The sequence below is a fragment of the Saimiri boliviensis genome, chromosome 12 (assembly GCF_048565385.1).
Source record: "Saimiri boliviensis isolate mSaiBol1 chromosome 12, mSaiBol1.pri, whole genome shotgun sequence".
In the NCBI taxonomy this organism is placed as follows: Eukaryota; Metazoa; Chordata; class Mammalia; order Primates; family Cebidae; genus Saimiri; species Saimiri boliviensis.
In genome coordinates this window covers 31,020,336-31,038,311 of record NC_133460.1, presented here as the reverse complement: position 1 = coordinate 31,038,311, position 17,976 = coordinate 31,020,336, and the positions used below count along the sequence as shown (strand labels likewise).

The 17,976-nt window shown below is 36.8% G+C and overlaps 1 long non-coding RNA gene across 1 annotated transcript; it reads right to left on the bottom strand.

Moving 5' to 3' along the window:
* Positions 1-8,114: 8,114 nt before the first annotated feature.
* Positions 8,115-16,996, bottom strand: LOC141580710 (uncharacterized). Its single transcript, XR_012513002.1, has 3 exons — positions 16,894-16,996; positions 14,812-14,846; positions 8,115-8,190 (listed from the first exon to the last, which is right to left on the bottom strand). It is a non-coding gene; the product is annotated as an uncharacterized LOC141580710 (long non-coding RNA).
* Positions 16,997-17,976: the final 980 nt, after the last annotated feature.

Genomic DNA, 17,976 nt, shown 5'->3' with positions numbered 1-17,976 from the left:
AGATTAACAACATCCAAGGACCAATGAACAGAGGGCAGTAGCTCTCAATCACAACATACATGAGAACTGCCTGGGGATACACCCTGGGACTGAGCTTAGACCTACAATGGCACGCATTCCTGCCCATGAACCAGATGGTCTTGTTACTGCTGTTCATTCTAAGCCCTCCACATGCCCTGGATGTGTGCGCACTGCGTGTACATGTGTGCACTGAAGTGTCGGGAGAGCAATCAGAAATCCCTCCTGCTGCTTTTAATAGCAATTGTTCTGTAATGAGAAATGCAAGGCAATATTTAAGCCATAATGATGATTCAACTCAAATGTGTGTATTTGCTTTCATAAGTTTCTCTTAAAGTTCTGAAATAATTTCAGAAACCTACTTTCATTTAAAGTCAGGAACATACTACCCTGTTAACAAGATTAATTTCTTTTTCTTTAGAAATAGAGTCCTGCTCTGTTGCCTAGGCCGAAGTACACTGGTTGGATCTCGGGTCACTGCACTCTGCCTCCTGAGTTCAGCAATTCTCCTGCCTCAGTCTCCCGAGTGGCTGGGACTACAGGGGCATGCCACCATGCCCGGCTAATTTTTGTATTTGTGGTAGAGACACGGTTTAACCATATTGGCCAGGCTGCTCTACAAGACCAATTTCTAAAGATGCTTTGTAAATAGAAAATCTCTTACCAAACCTATGATTGCTAAGTCAGCACTTAGCTTTTTGACATTAAAGAGTGTACGTATAAATCGGAAAATCATTTTGTGTGCAGGATCATAGATAAAGTATTCTTCTGGCACTTCTCCTCGCTGAAAGAAGAAAGGATGCAAAGTAAGTATCCATTGAAGAGAAAACCTGAAGTGCTCTTAAGACAGCAGTGTTCACATTTGTGCCCATGTATCATTTACAATCGTTTTGGGGAGATGTCTTTGGGTTTTTACAATATGAACAGTGGGATCTTAAAATACCATAATGATTTAATACTCATCAACATTCACTTAAAAATCATAAGAGTTGAAGTTCAGAAAATTTTTGTTCTTTGCCCTACATAATTCTATCCAAATGTAAGCTACTCTTAGGCTTTAATGTCTTACTAAAGGTATGTCATTCTCTGCAATAAACTTTGAGAAAAATACGGTTTCCTGTAACCATGAGGCTCTAAGTTTACACTGTTAAATACAATAGTCACTAGCCACATGTGGCTATTACGTACTTGAGGAAGTACATTTTGAAATTTTTATAACACGTAGGTTGATTTAAACTTAAATTATTTTTAACTCTCTTCATAAAAGTCATGCTTCTGTGTTAAAAGTATTTACATATACTCACATTGCTTGATGCTACTAATAACTGTCTTTTAAAAGATACATTTTCTGTTATTTTGATAGTAGACTTACTCATACTAGTTCACTAACTAAACAGACCTGCAGATCAGTTCTTATTCTAATACATTCTTTTCACAACACCTAAGACGACTAAATGCAACGCGAAATGGGGAGGATTTAAAGACGGCTTTGACTTCAGCATGAAACAAATACAAGTCTGTGATGAAAATGCAACCTCAATAAAAGTGCCACTTACGTTAAGTGGAAATATACGTTCATCAAATACTTCTGAAGTTCTATTTCCGTCTCTATAAAATAAGAATGTGCATTACTTCAAAAACTGTTAATATCTTAGTATAATACCTGTTTAGTATAATAATGCCTCCTATGTGCTTTGGTGTTTACTTCACCAAAGCAAACAGTTTTTACAAATTCTTCTCCTGGATCCTGCCCTGCAGAATGTTTCCCGACCTCTTCTTCCTCAGCACATCACATCCTGTACTGTGAAGTCTTTTTCACAATAACCAGTCAGAACTGCCTATAGGTATTGACCCTCCCTAACAGGCAATGGCAATAAACCAAACGTATTTTCTCTCTTCTTAACCACATATTGAAACAAAAGAATGTTTTACAAAGCAGTAGTGGTGAGCAGTAAAGTCTTTAGGACTTTAATAAATGTACATGTGATTCCAATTTCCTAGCTTCCTTTCTTTTTAGTCCTCTGTAGTATACTTTCATGATGAATTTATGTATTTTCTATTGTTTGAATTAAAAACTCATCTGCCCTTTTATTGTAAAAGAGACTAGTCTTTGATAAACTTTAACTTTTGTAAAACTAATGCATTGTGCCTGTGTGATAAACCAGTGGTTCTCCAAATGTGCTCTGTGGACCTCTGGGGATCCTGAAGACCCTTTCTGAGAAGGCCTAAGAGGTCAACACTGTTTTGTTTTTCTTTGTTTTATTTTGTTTGTTTGTTTTTGTTTTTCTGAGATGGAGTTTCACTCTTGTTGCCCAGGCTGGAGTGCAATGGTGGGAGCTTGGCTCACTGCAGTCTCCGTCTCCCAGGTTCAGGTGATTCTCCTGCCTCAGCCTCCCGAGTACCTGGGATTATGGGCGCCTACCACCATGCTCAGCTAACTTTTGTATTTTTAGTAGAAATGGGGTTTCACCAGGCTGGCAAGGCTGGTCATGAACTCCTGACCTCAGGTAATCCATCTGCTTGGCCTCTCAAAGTGCTGGGATTACAGGCCTGAGCCACCGTGTCTGCTGGACACTGTTCTGGCAATCATACTAATTCAACCTCAGAAAGTTGATACAAAATTTTTTTTTTAATTAAGAAAGTAATACAAAGACACTGACTACTTTTTCATAGACACTTGCCATAACTGTATAAAAGCAAAAGTGGATAAAACTGCTGGTTTCTCAGCCTAAATCAAGGCAGTGGTACCAATTGCACTGGTAGTAATTCTGTTCTTTATTGTCCCTTACAGTTGAAAAGCAGTCTAAAGTACTTAAGAATGTCTTTGGTGAGGTGGTAAAAATTAATGGTGTTACTGAATCTTGACATGTCTCTTTCATATTCTGAATCAGTAGAAAGCTAAGAAGAAGCGCTTCTGCTGACTGCAGTATGGTTGTGTTTTTAAAAATTTCATGATTTAATTGTGAGTGGAACAATCACTTTTTTCACAGAACATTATTTTTATTTAAAGGTGCTACTGTGCCAGTGCAATGGTTCACACCTCTAAAATCCAAACCCTTTGGGAGACCAAAGCAGCAGATCGTTTGAGCTCCTTCAGAAGTTCGAGTAGCCTGGGAAGCGTGGTGAAACTCTGTCTCTGCCAAAAATACACAAAAATTAGCCAGACTTGATGCCACACTTCTGTGGTCCCAGCTACACAGGAGTCTGAGGTGAGAGAATTGCTTGAGCTGAGATCATGCCAATGTACTACAGCCAAGTGACAGAGTGAGACTCAGACTAAAAAAAAAGGACAACCATCCTTCTCAAAAATAAATGAACTGAGGTTGTCACTTCAAGGAAAATAAGCATGTGTTCCCAATGATAAATTAAGCTTTCCTGAGGACTTTGAAAATCCCGCTCCTTCTACTGTAGGCTTGACAGCTTTTCAACACTTAGAGACTTTTAAAATAATATTGGTGGTTAAAAGTGATTTTTGACACAATAAAACATTAACCAATATATTCCAAATAACTAATGCATGATAGTATAAATGCAAGTATGGGGGAAAAGATACATTTACCATGCAAGACAGATTAGTGATTACTGACCAAATAAATTTTTTGATATGTATAATACCACTGCAAGGAATTTTAAAAAGTAGCACTTGTCAAGTTTGCACTTACTATTAAATACTCACAGCTGTCTCAAAGCTTTAAAAATGCACCTTTTACCAACTACATTCTTGCATGAGATTAGGGCATGTCATTGCTTCCCTTTTTTGACTACAGGCATGCACTATCATGCCCAGCTATTTTTTGTATTTTTAGTAGAGATCGGTTTCATAGTGGTCAGGCTGGTCTCAACCTTCTGACCTCAAATGATCTGCCTGCCTTGGCCTCCCCAAAATGCTGGGATTGCAGATGCCTGCCACCACACCTGGCCATCTTATTGCTTCTTAAAGCAAATTGCAAAGAAAGACCTAGAGAATCCAGCTGTTTTCTATTAAGCGTGACATTCAAGGTTTTCAATAATATAAATACATGACACACTTTTCACTCAACTTTTCATTGTAGAAAATCTATTTTCTCATTAAAAATTTTATGATAACAATATTGTTCTCAAGGAGTATTTTCTGTTGTCACAACCTGGGTCTTGGGTAACTACTGACATCTACTTGGTACAGGACACCAGTGCTGCTAAACTTTCTGCAATGCACAGGACAGTCCTCATCACAAAGTGTTATCTAGATCAAGATATCACCAAATTAAAAGTGTTAAGGACCAAAGAAAACACAAATAATTTGCTTGGATATTTTAGTAGGCCCAATACAGCTCATGATGTCTAGAGCTGTAACCTATAGAGCTTGATAGCTTGCAAAGTAACTAGCCAGAATAACAAGACAGTTTTTTAAAAAGCTCACCTTTTCTTGATAAGATAATATATCTCCAAGGCCACACTGTGGAAGGAAAAACATTCATAACAGTAGATGTTATCATTTGTTAGGTCTGAAGACATTTTTTTAAAAGGGTGTGTTGCAAACTCTCCTAGCAGCCCTGAAATTAAAACCTTCTAGTTCAGAACAGTACCATAAGGGCACTTTCTTGTTTTCATTTCTTGGGTTTTAGCAAAAATATGAAAACAAAAATGCAAGGCAATACAATACACTGTTAGAAAATGTGTTTCTGTAGATGAGTATAATATATAAATAATAACATATTTCCCTGTTATATGTTCTTCTACCCACAAAACATTTCATCGCATGCAATTTATTTTATGTATTTACTTATTGTGTGACCCAGAGTCTTGCTCTGTAGCCCAGAGCAACCTTGGCTCACCACAACCTCCACCTGCCGAGTTCAAGCAATTCTCATGCTTCAGCCTCCCAAGTAGATGAGACTACAGTTTGGTGCCACTATGCCTGGCTAATTTTTGTATTTTTAGTAGGGATGGGGTTTTGCCACTCCTGGCCTCAAGTGATCTGCCTGCCTCAGCCTCCCAAAGCGCTGGGATTACAGCTTGAGCCGCCACACCCTGACTCATGCAATTTATATCTATGTGTATATACATTTAAATTTCAGCCACACAGTAGTGGTTTCTTTTTTAAGATGTTAGGCCCTGCATTTTAGTTTAGTTCACTATCTCCTACCCACCCATTTTAAAAATTATTTCCCAAAAAATGCATAACATAATGAAAGTGCTTTATAACAAATAAAATTATTTGATATTGCTTTTGCATAATTATTAGAAAATATATTAGTAAACATAAGCTCACATGACATCAGTGATAGGTACAGCAATCCTAAAATAAGCAGTGCTAACAAGGTAGTGCAGCACGACACAGTGTAATATCAATGGCAGGTATTTTCAGTTAGTTTAACTGAAATATTTATGAACAGATACAATTCTTCAGATATGTAACTGTATTTCTATGTTACCCACTGATGCTGTGTATCAGAAAACAAGAGGTTCTGTTACATAAGTTATGTGCTTCCATTTGCCCTCGGCATCTACAATGAGGTTCAAAATAACTGAGGGAAGGCAAATCTCAATTTTAGTAACAGCACTTTTTAAAAAGCCTGTAACATGAGCACTTCAGATGGACATGTCTGTAGTGCTTCAAGTAGTTTTCATCTCTGAAATAATTTTAAAATTACAGAATTTGAAGTTATATGCTGGAAAGGACCAATGACCTTACAAGACATTTAATCCAACATTCATTTTACAGGTCAGGGAAACAAATCTTAAAACTGACTTGCCCAAGGTCCCAACAAACAGGAGCAGTTTCTTGCCCTAAACTCAAATTAGGCAGTGGCTCTAAATTTTGCTGCACATTAAAATCACCTGAGAAGCTTTAATAACTGCCTCATTTTCAATAATTGGCACTGGATATAACTTTGGCCATCAGGGTTGTTGGTAAAAGTTTCCCAGGTGATTTCAATGTGCAGCAAAATTTGAAATGATTGAGTTGGGGTGAAAATCAGAATCTTCTGGGCTGCTTTTCTTTACATAAAGATGCTATGTTTTCCTAAAAGACTTCTCAGTGCCTGGAGATAGAGGGAAAGTGGAGATTGGAGGATACATGTATTTGCAGACATCTATTTTGAAGACAAACTTTGCAAAAATGATCCCAATGAGTTCCAACTATCCCACTGATTACAGTGCACTGCTAACTTGTGATGAACATTTTTCAAAATCTTTTCCTGAAGCCAATTTGCCCTATTAATTCGCTCAATAAACCTCTATTTCACCAAGAGTGAATGCACCAAATGATCATTTCTCAAACTTGCTGATGGCAAATTAAAACTTACTTTACTTTTGAAAGTAGACTTCTAAAAATTAGAAGAATGAGGAAAAAGGCATAAAATTTGTTTGAAAAAGACTGTCTTCAAAGCTACTTTGGAATTCTATGCTAACACATAAAAATTATTTGAATTCAAAAGCAGCCAGAGACTTTAGCCAAAGTAGTTTTTTTGTTTGTTTGTTTGTTTGTTTTTATGCTCAAAGATTTAAAAGACAGCCAGGTGTGGTGGCTCATGCCTGTAATCCCAGTACCCTTGGAGGCAGAAGTGGGCAGATCACCTGAGGTTGAGAGTTCAAGACAAGCCTAATTAACACAGAGAAACCTCAACTCTCAAAAAAAAAAAAAAAAAAAAAAATCACAAAATCAGCTGGGTGTGGTGCATGACTGTAATCTTAGCTACTTGGGAGGCTGAGGCAGAATTGCTGGAACCTGGGAGGTGGAGGTTGTGGTGAGTCAAGATGGTGCCACTGCACTCCAGTCTGGGCAATAAGACAAGAGCAAAACTCCGTTTCAAAAAAAAAAAAAAAAAAAAAAAAAAAGGAAGAGAAAAAGAAAAGAAAAGAAACAGAAAAAGCAAAAAGATTGAAGAAACTTGGCTGACCACAGACATTTAGTGATGACTCAATAGGTCCCAGAGCTCAGCACCTAAGACATAATTTGATTCCAATTTTTGCTGAAACACAATTTCATCTCAACTATTGTTATAAAGGAGGGAGGAAAGTGACATTATTATGAGTAAACCTGCCGTTTTTAATTAAAGAAAAAGTTACTGACAATTGAATTAGCTAAAAAGGCTAGTGCATTCAAAACAAAATTGTTTATAAGCCAGCTAGTTATATTTCTAGAATGAAAAGTAAATTTAAGTATAAGGATATTAATATTCTAAATTAGCACTTTGCAAACTGTGCTCTAAAAATCAGCACTCATAACCAAGGAGATGATCGTCATGTACAATGGACAGCGCCTATGGTGTTGGTGTTGGTGGTTGTTCCTTTTGAAAGATAAACGTCTCTTTATTTTTCAGAGTGCTCTCCAAGTGCATCTTTGTGGCCCATGACGTGCTCATGCACAATGGGAGAAATTCAAATGCAGACACACTGTGGCGCCAGAGGAGAAAAAGCTGTTCCTTCTTCTAATAATAATGTCCAAAGTAGTACAAATTGACTTAGGCCTGCAACACACTGAGAAACTAATTTTTCACAAAAAAAACATTCAAAAAAGGGAACCTATCCTTCTTACTGCATTCAACACTCTCTTAAGACATAAAGGCATCAAATAAATAGCAACACTTTTTCTGAAATTACTTATTTGCTATGAGATTTTTTCTTCCACCATGATGTAGAAGATCAAAAGATAAGTTGATACTTAATATTTAGAATCTGGTATCAATATATAGTTCACTCCAATTTCTTTCTTTCTTTTTTTTTTTCTTGAAATGGAGTTTCACTCTTGTTACCCAGGCTGGAGTGCAATGGTGCGATCTCGGCTCACCACAACCTCCGCCTCCTGGGTTCAGGCAATTCTCCTGCCTCAACCTCTCAAGTACCTGGGATTACAGGCACGTGCCACCATGCCCAGCTAATTTTTGTATTTTTAGTAGAGATGGGGTTTCACCATGTTGACCAGGATGGTCTCGATCTCTTGACCTCGTGATCGCCCGCCTTGGCCTCACGGGATTACAGGTGTGAGCCACTGTGCCTGGCCGACTCCAATTCCTTAAACTGACTGAAGAGGAAAACCAAATGGCTGAAATAATTTTAATCTGTCCCTTGGCAGTATAGTTGTACTCACGATTTTAGTGTCATTTTAAAATGAGGGCAGCTGGCTGTGGTGTCTTCAAGAAAAATTGTCGAACATGAGCTGTATTTTAAAAAAGAATGATCCGCATATATCTAAAGTGGAAGGGAAGGATAAGGTGAACTTATCAAAGTGTTTTCTTTTTTCTCAGTTAAAATGTCAAATGACAAAGCACTAAGATATTTCTTATACTCCATGAACTGCCTGAGTGTGATATCGTGTGCAGTGTATAGAAAAACCAATGGCGGCTCTTAACTTCCAGAGATGAAATTGAGATATGGGTGAGAAAATGCTGCTCTTAATATGCTACCTGTCATCAAACCTAATAAGGATTTTATGAATTCTCTTTATATATAATGACAAAAGTTTAAAATACAATTTTATTGTTTCTTTCTAACAAGATATAAAACAGCTGAGAATTTCTGTTAATTTATTACAAAAAATGTAATGTATTAAATAATACTGGTAAAAAAGAAATTTATTGTAATGAATATAAGACTAATGTATTTACAAACTTACTAATCCTACGTGTATTATTTCAGGCAATATTGTGACAAAACAGGTGTTTCACATTCAGAGGTTCTGTGTGCCAGGGTTGCTAGGCCACCACCAAGTGAGGTTTCTCTAGTCCTGTTTTCTTATGTGGAGGATAAAAAGACTATCACTTAAATATTCTCTCACACCCTGAAAACAGGTAACAACTTAAAAAATTTAACTTTCACTTCATGTATAAATAAGACTGCCATGACATGATTCAAATGAAACCCTCAGAGAATACTTGCCATTCATTTCAAAAGTTGATTAATTTCATTCTATAAATCATCTGACCTGCACCTAGGCATTTTCCTGCTATACCCTTGCTCTCTGCCTAGAAGACTGTTTTACTCTCTCCTTGTCTCAGCAAGCTTGATTCCATCTACCTTCCTGGATCTTTTTGCCAGCAGCCACACACAAAAAAAGTTTTGTTTTTGTTTTTCTGTACACTAATTAATCAAATTCACCACTGGTTACAAGATACTAATTCTTGCCGAGTATTTCCCTCATGAGAAAGTATGCCTCTCCATAAGAGTAAGGGAGGGCTCTTATTCTTTCTACCTCCAGCTGCTGAGCACGGAATTTTGAGTAAATCAAAAATTTTGAAAAGTATTTAATAAATTAATTCTGTTATAATTTGGAAAATAAGTCTTACTACATTTAATTACACCAAAAACACTCCTGACAGTTTACTGTTTATAGGTATTATTTAAGGTAGTCAACAAAAAAGAAACAAATCATCTAACTGCAGTCAGCATGAATAAAGAGTGTGAAATTTTATGATCTTTAACAAGAAATGGAAGGGGTTACATAGTAGGTTAATAACAAAAACTAGAAGATAATTATACCTAGTAATTTAGTAAGTCAAAACCAAAGGCTTACCATCAAAGGTCCATGTAGAGGTCTTTCACTTCCTTGGTTAGGTCTATTCCTAAGAATTTTATTTTATTTTTGCAACTATTATAAAAGAGGTTGAGTTCTTGGTTTGATTCTCAGCATTTGTGGTTAGGGTACAACAGAGTTACTGATTTGTGTACACTAATTTTGTCTCCTGAAACTTTGCTAAATTCATTTATCAGTTTCTTGGAGCTTTCTGGTGGAGTCCTTGGGGTTTTCTAAGTATAAAATCATGTCATCAGCAAACAGTGACAGTCTGACTTCCTATGTACTGATCTAGATGCCCTTGATTTCTTTCTCTTGTGTGACTGCTCTGGCCAGGTCTTCCAGTACTGTGCTGAATAAAAGCAGTGAGACTGGGGCATCCTTGCCTTGTTCCAGTTCTCAAGGGGAATGCTTTCAACTTTTCCCTCTTCAGTATTATGTTGGCTGTGGGTTTGTCACAGATAACTTTTATTACTTTGAGGTATGACCTTTGCATGCCAATTTTGCTGAGGGTTTTCATCATAAAAGCATGCTGGATTTTGTCATAATGCTTTTTCTGTGTCTATTGAGATGATCATGTGATTTTTGTTTCAAATTCTGTTTATGTGGTGCATCACATTTATTGACCTGTGTATGTTCAACCATCCCTGGATCCCTGGTATGAAACCCATTTCATCACGGTGGATTATCTTTTTGATATGCTGCTGGGAACCACAAAACATTGCTGAATGAAATGATGGACACAAACAAAAGGAAAGACATCTCCTGCTCATGAGTGGGTAGTATGAATATTGTAAAAATGACCATATTGCCAAAAGCGATCTACAAATTCAATGAAATTCCCATCAAAATACCATCATCCTTCTTCACAAAACTAGAAAAAAATAATACTAAAACCGATATGGGACCAAACAAGACTCCACATAGCAAAATCAAAATTAAGCAAAAACAACAAATCTGGAGACATCAGTCACATTCCCTAATTTCAAATTCTACTATAAAGCCATAGTTACCAAAATGGCATGAAACTAGTATAAATAGAGGCACATACACCAATGGAACAGAAGAAAGAACCCAGAAATAAACCCAAATACTTATAGCCAAATGACCTTCAACAAAGCCAACTAAAATATAAAGTGAAGAAAGCAAATTCTATTCAACAAATAATGCTGGGATAATTGGCAAGCCATATGCAGGAGAATGAAACTGGATCCTCAACTATCACCATATACAAAAATCAACTCAAGATGGATCAAGCACATAAATATATGCTTGAAACCATAAAAATTCAGGAAGACAACCTTGGAAAAGCCCTTCTAGACACCGGCTTAAGCAAAGACTTCATGACTAAGAACCCAAAAGCAAATGCAACAAAAACAAACAGGTAAGACTTAACTGAAGAGCTTCTGCACAGGGAAAGGAACAATCAGCAGAATAAACAGACAACCCACAGAGTGGGAGAAAGTCTTCACACTCTATATATCTGACAAAGGGCTATTACCTAGAATCTACAAGGAACTCGAACAAATTACAATTTACAAATTTCAGGTAAAAAAATATGGAACCAGCCTAAATGCCCATCAGTCAATGAGGGGATAAAAAATTGTGATATACGTGTATATATTTTATATACATATTGTGTGTGTGTGTGTGTTTGTGTGTGTGTGTGTGTGTGTGTGTGTGTGTGTGTGTGTGTGATGGAATACCACTCAATTACAATAAGGAATAAATTAATGGCATTCCCAGGAACCTCGATGGAACTGGAGATTATTATTCTAAGTGAAGTAACTCAGGCATGGAAAACTAAACATTGTGTATTCTCATTCATACGTGGGAGCTAAGCTAGGAGGATGCAAAGGCATAAGAATGATACAATGAACTCCGGAGACTCAGGGGAAAGTGTGGGAAAAGAGTGAGGGATAAAAGACTACAAATCAGTTTTAGTGGATACTGATCAGATGATGGGCGCACCAAAATCTCACAAATCATCACTAAAGAACTTACTCATGTAACCAAATACCACCTGTTCCCCCCAAAACCTACGGAAATAAAAAATAGACAAATAAACTACAGCAATCTTCTCAGCAAACATAAATAAAATAAAAACTAAAGTTTGTGTTTTTCTATCTCCTTTTTGGCAGGACAAGGACTGACTTTGTCACCCATGCTGGAGGGCAGTGGTGCAATGATGGTTAAATGTAGCCTCAAATTCCTGAGCTCAAGCAATCCTCTGCCTCAGTTGCCTGAGTAGGTAAAACTAAAGACACTATTAGCCACCGTGCCTGGCTAATTTGTTATTTCACCATTTTGTAGAGATGAGGTCTTGCTATGTTGACCAGGCTAAAAATAAACATATCTTAATTAACTTAAATATTTCTAACACTGTGAGCATTCATGAAAAGAGCTCCATCTATGTTGTGAAGTAATGGGATAATATGACAGTGTATAAAGTTTGAATGAAAATATCAAACAAGGCCTTAGAAGACAACTGTAACATACTTATTATAGATACATCACTAAAAAATTGTCTGGGTTAATATCATTAATGATATTGAAATTAAACTTTGATTTACACTTTAATATAGGTTCTAAATTTGGATTAAATATAATAGGTTGATTACAAATCTATTTCCTCTCCCTCTAGACATCTCATTAGTCACAAAGTAAAGGTGACACACAGCACCAGGAGAGAAGATAGAAAAGAGATAATTTTTAACAAATGCTGAGACATAAAAAATAGATAAAGGAGTGGTAAATAACACAGAAGCACAACTAAGATGCCTAAAGAAAGTGACTGGAGGCTGGGCAAGGAGGTTCACACCTATAATCCTATCACTTTGGGAGGCCAAGGAGTTCAAGACCAGCCTGGCCAAGATGGTGAAACCCCATCTCTACTAAAAATACAAAAATCAGCTGGCTGTGATGGCAGGTGCCTGCAATCACAGCTACTCAGGAGGCTGAGGAAGAGAATTGCTTGAACTCAGGAGGCAGAGGTTGCAGTGAGCTGAAATCTCACCATTGCACTCCAGCCCAGGTGACAAACCAAGACTCTGTCTCAAAAAAAAAAAAAAAAAAAAAGAAAGAAAAAAAAAGAGACAGAGAAAGTGACAGCAACAGAAGCGAGCAGTTTGTCTTGGAGAACTAAAGGTGGGCTGTGAACTTACAGGCAAATAGCACTTTGAAAAGTAGTGCAAAATGTAAAACAAAACCACCAAGGTCAGTTGAAAATCCGTGGTTAAAGACTCAACATCCACCTGTTCTCCCATCTGATAAGAAATTTAGATGTGTGTTCCCTGGATATACCAAACCTGAGAATTTCTGGCTCCCAACTACATAGATTAAACCTGAGATATAAAGAAAACTATACACCAAAAACAGAACTGCAACTTTCTTCCCTAACTCTGCTTTTGGAAAGCAAGTAGACAGGCAGAAACTTGGGAGAACATTCTCAAGAAACTAAACTGTCTCGAATAAAGATCCCCAGATAATACACTGAGGTCTCCCAAATGAAAAGCTAGTTGCTTCCACAACCTCACACTGAGTGCCATCAGTTAACAGAAGTCCTGCTTCCAAATCAAGCAAGCAAGCCAGGGACCACCACACATTGGAGAAAAGCCTCCAACAAGAGAGATCGAAACAACACACACAAAATTCATGGGACCAGTCAAAATCAGGAGCAAAACTTTTTTTTTAAATGTTAAAACACTCTAAAAATATATAAAATTCAATAGATACTGTAGAGGATAAACTCATAGCATATCCCAGACGTAGAATAAAAAGACAAACTAAAAAAAAACTGAAGGGAAAAAATTGGAAACCAAAGCAGGTCTACTGGTCTAAGCAGCCTAGCGACTGAGTAACACAACTATCGGAAAGAAGGAACAGAGAAAATAAAAAAACATTCTCAAAAAGAGAGAGTCTGCAGACTTAGTAGCGTCAGTAAAATGAAAAGATCCCCCACCAAGCTGTTATTATGAAATTTCAGAATCTCAGAGACAGAAAATCTCCAAAAAAGCTTCCAAAAATACATAAAATGCGGTTATAAATAACGTGTCACAGAATGGCAATAGATTCAAGAACAACACTGTGATGAGATCACCATTGTAGAATATATTACGAACCATAAATTTAGATTCAACCTAGAAGTTTACTCTCTATCAAGGAAGAAAAATTTTAAGACTTGTCAGATCTCTAAACATCTCTGCCCAGGAAAGTGTGCTTAAGTACAATTAGAGAGGATAACAGGACAGAAGGAAACACAGAATCTAGGACTCAGGCGATCCCACACAAGGCAGCAGTTATGTGAGATCCCAAAAGACTTTAAAGAGATAGCACAGCTAGACTAAGACATCAAGCATATCTAGGGAAAGCCTCTCTATACTGAACTAGGATGACAAAAGGCCAAAGAAAGGCTGCCCACCACCCGCCAAAAACAAAGAGGAACAGATATGTTTTAGCAGATGAAAAGTATCTTTGAAAGGCATGTGATAAATGCTACAACACTTCGGGGCGGGGATCAGCTGTTAGAAAACAGGCAAATGAATATAGTCAGAAAATTCGCTTCATGCTAAAAAATAATGGATGTGGAATTATATGTAAAATTTATGTATACATACATAAATTATATGTAAAATATAATTTAACAATAATTATTATTTTTCAATACAGTGACAGACCATCCACAGGCTACTTATTGCATTTGGCTGGATAAACCAGGATAGGTTAGAAAAAAAAGATGATCCAGAAGAAGCACAGAAGTGCTCAGATTTCAGAACTGTTTCAGAGAAAGGATGAAGGAATATGTAATGAAGAGACACAGTGAAAACAACATATAACTCAGCAGTGAATAATAGTTGGATAGTCATAATCATGTCAATATTACTGATTGAATTAAAAAGTGTGCTACAATTCAAAGAAACAGAGGGAGAAAAATAAGGTCATAGTTAGCAAGGAAGATATGCTTTCACCTGCTGTGACAGAGGGTCAATAGTCCATACTGACAATTAACTGAGCTTTTCTATTTTTGTTATTTCATTAAAAATAAGATTTAATATTTAAAGCAGATCTTTATACCACAATCAACTACTGAAATTTAAGTGTCAGCAATCCTTAAAAGGTGGGCACACTAAGCTGTCGACTTTTTGGAATAAATTTGATAGGAAAGTAGAAGAGATACAGAAAATCCATGAAACAAGGTCCAACCTATCACCACTGGGTCCCCATTATAATGTAAAGGAATCAAGAGAGACATACTTTTACATGAAAGTATCAATTTCTCAACTTTTTGACTGTTTACTTACATGGTTTGTACCGCTGTTTTCTCCTATTTCTTGTGCTAAGAATGAAAGGAAAAAAACGGTCACTTCTGACACAAATAATATAAAATAAAAGTAGTTGTTAACATTTTACTGGCTACTCCTATGTACAATCAGAGAAAATTCCATTTAAAAAATTAATTTCAACAATTTGTAATTTAAACTCTCTGGCATGATAAATCTCATAAAGTAAAATGTAAAAACTTAGATTTATTGTTTGACTTAGTTTACTTTCTGTTTTTATTACAGAGGAGTGAAATAATACTCATGTACAAAAGGGCACAAAAATTAGCCCAGATGAAAATTTCAGCTAATTAAAAAATTTAATTGTTGCATATATGAGCCATGATCTATTAACATTCTCCCATTCTGCATTCACATATAGCTTAATTACCGGAATCTAAGAGCTAACAGCTCTAAGAACTACTTCCTGGCCAGGCACCCATCTCTAGATGCACCAGAATCCCTGTAAGCCTCTCCAACCACAATCACTGGTCATCTACTAATACGTTGCTACAAACAAAACAAAGAAAAACAGGGTCTTTACACAACTGAAAAGTAACCTATCTTAAATTTAATCTTTTGTTTGTTTGTTTGTTCTTTTTTGTTTTTTGATACGGAGGAGTCTCGCTCTGTCACCCAGGCTGGAGTGCAATGGTGTGACTTTGGCTTCCTGCAACCTCAGACTTCAGGGTTCAAACAATTCTCCTGCCTCAGCCTCTGAGTAACTGGGATTAGAGGTGCACCCCACCATGCATGGCTAGTTTTCATTTTAGTAGAGACGGGGTTTCAGCATTTTGGTCAGGCTGGTCTCGAACTCCTGACCTCATGTTCCACCCACCTCCACCTCCCAAAGTGCTGGAATTACAGGCATGAGCCACTGCACCCAGCCAAATTTAAATCTTAAAATAAATAGACAAACCTAACTGGGACATGGTGCCTACAGGAAAAAAAAAAAAAAAAAAAAAAAAAAAAAAGCCAGAATAACAAAAGCTCCAACACAACAAATTGTTGAAATTAAGATGCTTTGTTTCCTACACTGCCTCCACCTTTAATGCTGGAAGGGCCTTTTAGGCAAACATCCCTATCACTGAAGTGTGACAGACATGGAATCGCTTTTCTCTTTTCAGCTTTCATGCTCTCCAGGTGAGAGAAGCCCATGTCTCTGGAAGGAACTGGGAAATACACCTCTGATATGGTTTGGTTATGTCTCCCTCTCCAAATCTCATGTTAAAATGGGACCCTTAATGCTAAGGACAGGGCCTAGTGAGAAGTGTTTGGGTAATAGCGGAGCATTCCTTATGAATGGCTTGGTGCAATTCCCATGATAAGAAGCAAATTCTCATTCTAGTATTAAACCAATATGAGTTTTTCTTTTTGTTTGTTTATTTGCAGAAAAGTGATTTATTTAGAGAGAGAGAGAAAAAAACAGAGAAGAGAGAAAGCTTCCCCAAGACAGAGTGTGTGGAAGCGGGACCCCAGAGGGGAAATCCAGGAGGGGAAAGAGACCTCCCACTGTGTCGGATAATATGAGTTTTTCTAAATACTTTTTATAATACATCTGATTAAACAAGATTTTTCACTCTTTTTCTTGGCGGAAAAAACAATGTTGTCTCACTATCTGTTTGGGATTTCCTTGCTTCAGAAGGTTTAGACTCTAATACCATATCTACACAGAGAGAAAAGAAAAAATATGAATCACTTATAACAATTTATCAACTGATTTATTCGACAAGGAAGCCCTTTCACTACCTCTACTTTTATTCCTATCCATTGGGAAAAGGGACAAAAAATTAAACATAGAGATAAATCTAAGACTCCTCCATTACATGACAAACCATGTTGATAAAAAGATGGGAAAATGTATAAACAAAAAGTTGACAAGTTTTTACTAACATGATAACAACTAAAGGAAAGTACATCACATGTTAAAATAACACAAGCGAACATGTGAAATTTTTAAAAATTTAAACCAATATGAGTTTTGCTAAACACTTTCTATTATACACCTCATCAAACAAGAGTTTTCACTCTTTTTCTTGGTGAAAAATAGCAATGTTGTCTCACCATTGACTTCAGATTTCTTTGCTTCTGGATGATCAGAAGGGTCGGACTCCAAAGCCCTATCTATACAGAGAGAAAAGAAAAAAGATGTCATCATTATACCAATTTATCAACTCATTTATTCTACAAGGAGGCCATTTCACTACCTCTACTTTTATTCTTATCCATTGAAATGAATGAATAGACATAAGACGAGGCCAGACTAGGTGGCGCATGCCTGTACTCCCAGTTTCTCAGGAGGATGAGATAAGAAAATCCCTCGAACCCAAGTCAGGAATTTAGGCCAGCATGGGTAACATAGTGAGATTCTTTTTTATTTAAAAAAAAAAAAAGAAAGAGGTAAATGTTTCCTTTGAGTTGTGTAAAACAACTTCGCATAAAATAAATCAAGACGGCAATACATTTTAAAAGAGAGGCCTATTTTACAGACAAAACATAAGATGTATTCTGGAGTTTAAAAATGTTTTAAAAAGTAGCCGGGCATGGTGGCTCACACCTGTAATCCCAGCACTTTGGGAGGCTGAGGTGGGCGGATCACCTGAGGTCAGGGGTTCGAGACCAGCCTGACCAATATGGTGAAACCCCACTAAAGAAAAAAAAAATTTAAAAAGTAAATTCAGCATATTCGTCACTTTCATGTCATTCTGAAGACACAGAAAGTTCTGTTGAGCAGCTGGTCAATAGTCATGTGAGATCTCTGTCTTCATTTCTTCATTAGGAATACATAGGGAGAACATACATTAGCCTTCTTTGTATTGGAAGGGGCCAAAAGAGACATACATGAACTGTATTGTAATCCTAAAGAATAGCAATAAAGAGCCTTTTTTGTTCTCTACTCCAACACCACCCATCTATGAACCGTTGTGTAAAATCACTCACAGGCTTTCCTTACACCAGCAACCAGAGTATAAGTTTACACAAGTACTTACACATTCTGTGTATAAAGGTATAATCAATTCACATATTTGTTTATTCAAAATTCTTAAACATCTTGAAAAGTGAGTATAGTACTCCAAGTTACAAAGTCACATTCATCATGAGTCTTAGTTATTCTACCTCTGAAAAAAACTAAGAGCCCAACAAATG